At 34.6% G+C, this 4593-nt stretch overlaps 1 pseudogene; it reads left to right on the top strand.

Moving 5' to 3' along the window:
- Positions 1 to 358: 358 nt before the first annotated feature.
- LOC132169125 (ferritin-like catalase Nec2) lies at positions 359 to 4220 on the top strand (annotated as a pseudogene).
- The last annotated feature ends 373 nt before the right edge of the window (positions 4221 to 4593 follow it).

The raw sequence follows: 4593 nt of genomic DNA, 5'->3' as shown, positions 1-4593 counted from the left end.
TGGTCCGATGTTCTATAGTCCTTATTTTATGTTATAGGTTCGTTTTAGCTCGAGCTTAAAACTAATGATAGGTTTTTTTCTTAGTATTCGAGGTTATGGAGCCTTGAGGAGATTTTATGGAAGAGCCTTATGACTCGGGTGAGTACAAACTCACATGGATACTTGTTATTTCTTTTCCCACATTGCACGTCTATTTTATTTATGTTAAACATACATATTTACAACTCTCATGGAATACATTTTTTGGAACTACTATAAATTCTCTTTTATGAAAAACGTATGTTAATTAACAAGATAATGATGAGACTTGTAAAAGTATACATGTAAGAGATGGATAAAATTAGTTGCATCGTATGACATGGTACATCGGTACGTGCAGGATAATAGTCATAAGCTTACTATACAGATTAATTTTATGGTCAAATGTATGTGTATGTGGTCCTTGGATCCAATGATTATTTCGTGACCGACGTAGCCATGCCTAACGGTTGGTCACTACAGGACGTAGGAGCGGAGGGAGGGGGGTTGATCGGTGTGACATCCCACATCGTCTGGGTATAGAGATGAGGATGTGCTTAAATGTATACTACACCCTTAATGAAAACAACGCATTCTCCTAGCCTAGTGGTGGCTAGGGAGGAACAAAGCCTTGAGGGATGCTAGGAGGTCGTGGGATCGACTCCTGGTAGGCGCCAAAGAGGACAATATTGTTGTGGGAAGGGCTCTGCTATGCTACTGTGTATCTCTGATTCCAAACAATGCGCTTTAAAGCCGTGATGGTCATGATTCCATCAGAACTCCGCAGTTAAGCGTGCTTCTGCTGGAGTAATACCAGGATGGGTGACCACCCTGGGAAGTCTGGTTCGAGGGGAGCCAAAAACGAACAATATTGTGTGTCATTGGGGTGAAATGTTACAATCGGGGCATAAAATTTCCCTCGCCCCCACTAGATTTTTTTTGGATATCTTGAGGGCATCCAAGATAAAACATTACGTTTTTCATGCCTGACAGTTGAATTGCGAGAAGACGTGTAGTGCCAAACTCGAGAGATCAAAATATGCACCGTTTCATTTAACCTTTATGATTAAATGTAAAAAGTGACTCTTGAAAAAAAAATATATATTAGTATATTATACATAAAAAAAATGACCGAAATATTAGCATATTATATATAAATAAAAAAAAGTGAACCTAAATTGTGTTGGTAGTTGCGAATTCCATTTGAATTATTTGTATAACCTTTTTTCATACAATTCTCCTCTTTTGCTTTATTCCTATTCAATTATTTATTTGTAACATTGTTATTGATTTAGTTGCAACATTTACAACTGAAAGAGCATTTTTAACAATAAATATTATTAAAAATCATTTACATAACCGAATGGATATTAGTAGAAGAATTATTATATGGTTAAGTATATTGAGAAAAATATATTAAAGACAGTAAATTATGTAGCAGTTTTAAAATATAAAGACTCATGTCACTCATCGATGACAACTGACTAAATTAACATTATGTGTGACCAAAAAAAGAAGTTATATTTATATGTTTTAAACAATAATTACATTTTGTTGAATTGTTAATTTATTTCCTTACTTCTATTTTAAAAATTTTTAATCAATTTTCGTTCAACTTCATTTTTTAATCTTGACCCTTTGAATCAAAATTCTGGCTCCGCCACTGACAGGACATACATCACTAGTAGTATGGGCCACCCAAGGTCGGACACGGTCGGACTATTAGTTTTATGGACGGTAGCGTAAAATATTCGGGGCACTGGTATTATAATACAGGTCCCTCGGGACAACGCCAACCATGCCGGGAAGAGGTAATATCTCGAGTAGACTATACAGTTGAAATATCATTGATTATCATATTACAATATATATTATATCTATATTGCATACATGATAAATTGTCATCTCATATAATGTTCCATGTTCTTTATAAATAACCGAGTTTACCATTTAATGATGGGTACTTCATGTACATTTATACTCACTAAGTCGTCGGACTTACCTTTGCATTCTTTCCTTCTTCTTTTTTCTCCATATGTACATGCTGTTATAGATAGTTTAGCAGAAGATGGATACCGCGAAACATCTGGTTATTGTGGAAGATTCGATCCGGGAGATCCTTGAAGACTGATTGCAAGCTTAGGCAGGTGCTTATGGTAACTAGTACTTTTGGGTTATGCTGTAGACTTAAGAGCTTTTATGCATGTTTGCATATTAAGGTATATAATGAATCCCCTGTATAGATGATATGTATGGTGTGATTACATCTACTGTGATTTTCCTTGGTAAATGATCTGGTTGTAATGATTAATGTTTATAAAATCTTAATGTTTTCTGCTGCTTAGTATCCTCTCTTTTTGAGGAGTAGAGATCCTTTGGTCTTGTTTCCTGCGGAATAAGGCTGAGAGATGAACCATGAGATCAATTAACAGTTAATTGATTTTCACTGGGTGTTACAACAGTCATCAAATTGAAAATTAAGGAAATTATAAATGCTATCTTTACCACACTACAATAAATTGTAGCAATAGCATTGATAATATAAGCGGCGACTCAAAACTCCATTCAAGGCAAGAGAATACAACAGATTCACAAATTAATACATTATCTGATTTTTTTTTTTTTAATTTTTTTTTTTATTTTATTTTATTTTTATTTTTATCCACAACAAAATGATCTTTATTTAGAATGCAATTTATAGGGTGACACCTAAGTTGATGGATATATAAGAACTTCTAATTAATCCCAATACGAATTTTAATTAACCTAATTCTAATAATTCCAACACAAATACTAAACATATCTCATGCACCCTAATCTTATCCCTAACAAATCTTCTCTATATAAGCTGCAAATGCATACTTCAATAATGCACATCTCACATAAGCTGCATGCTTTAGACATTATAGACAATGGCTAGCCCTTCCTTTTATGTCTTTATCTTTCTTATTTCATTGAAACTTAGCCAGGTCTTGGGTAAACCCAACTGTAGGTCCTCCATTTTTGTTTCATTTTAGCAGATACACAATATTTAATAAATTGACAATGATTTTTCAGGGCTATAATTACATCAATAGGAGGAATTCCAAGGTCCAAGTTGGATCTTAGCCCTCAAAGTTTTGCAAACTTATTTGACAAAGCATTTGGTTTCAAATTGAATCCTCCATTCGACCCTTACTATGACACTGTCCACTATCTCTTAGCATGTTATGCAATCCCTTATGTAGGACTCGTGGGTTATGTTGGCACCATTCCAAGCCTTACCAACGAAACTTCTCGAAGTGTAAGAACCTCTACTTGTACTCCTTTTAAGCTAATAAAAAGTAATTGATTTAATTATATTCTAACACTCCCCACACATGGGATTAATAAGTGATGATGCTCAATACACAAAATTAATATTTCATTGATATGGTATCGAGATGAATGACAGATATAAGATTTGAACTAGAACAATTGCTCTAATACCATAATAAAGCCCATTTTGTTTTGGCGTAAAATATTCTGTTGGGAAATGTATTCAGCTGAAAACATTAATTTGTCTACACTCTACAACCTTAAAAAGGGTTTAAAGCACAATTTTCTACGTTTGTCTCATATGGAAAGTCACCAAATATTTCTTTTATTTTCATATAATTTAAGGAGTTTTGGAGGAAGATAGTGTGTGGGAATAGAATGTCTTCGAAGATGTGATTGAGATCTAGTAGAATTATGTGTGGCCAACCCGTCCGAGCATAAATTACTATTTATCCCAAAAGTTTAGACAATTTTCTTTCAACCATGCAAGTATCACTTTATAATTAATCAATATTCTCTCTTGGTAGTTGGTGGCGTCACTTTTAGGCATGGAGGCTTGACAGGATACGGTTATAAGAACACTACTATACGAGAGAGCCTACCAAAAGGTGCTTCCATATAACATTACTGTTGCTATGTTTACGAACATAATCTCTTGGCTCAGAAACAAGCTAGGCAAGTGTGGCAACAAAGATGAAGGAGTAACAGTACCTTTCTTTCGTTCAGCGGAAAATCCTACGTACAACAATGTTCTTTTCGCCAATTCTAACTCTCGTTCATATGCTCGGACGCCGCCAGAGATCTTGAGGATAATATATGGAAATGGCGATGAGCGCAAACCTGGCGGGTTTTATCCTAATGGTGGTGGCGGGAACATCGCAAAGAGCTTTTTTCCAAAAGCCTAGGAGCCTCTCTAATCGAAGCTTGGAATGTTAATTATGGTATTGTGGAGTACTATTAAATCGATGGTTGGATGGTTGTATGTTACAATAAAAGCAATGGTTGTAGGTGTAGCTTCTTTCAAATGCTATGAGCCATCAAGAAACGTCGATATCTTACACAAAGTTACATGTGTATTCATAAAGGTTTGGAAGAACTTTCCAAGTGTTAGTCTTGAAAACTATTTTTAATGTTGAAACTATTGAATGATCATTTGGAGTCATTGATTTGATCAAGGAATGGGGGATTTGTAATACTATGTCTTGTTCATATCAACAATTTTATTTTTTTCCGCCCAAACCTAGTTGCAATTAATATGCTAATATATAAATATATTCT

Source organism: Corylus avellana, chromosome ca2 (assembly GCF_901000735.1).
Source record: "Corylus avellana chromosome ca2, CavTom2PMs-1.0".
NCBI lineage: Eukaryota > Viridiplantae > Streptophyta > Magnoliopsida > Fagales > Betulaceae > Corylus > Corylus avellana.
This window is presented reverse-complemented; position numbering and strand designations above follow the sequence as displayed.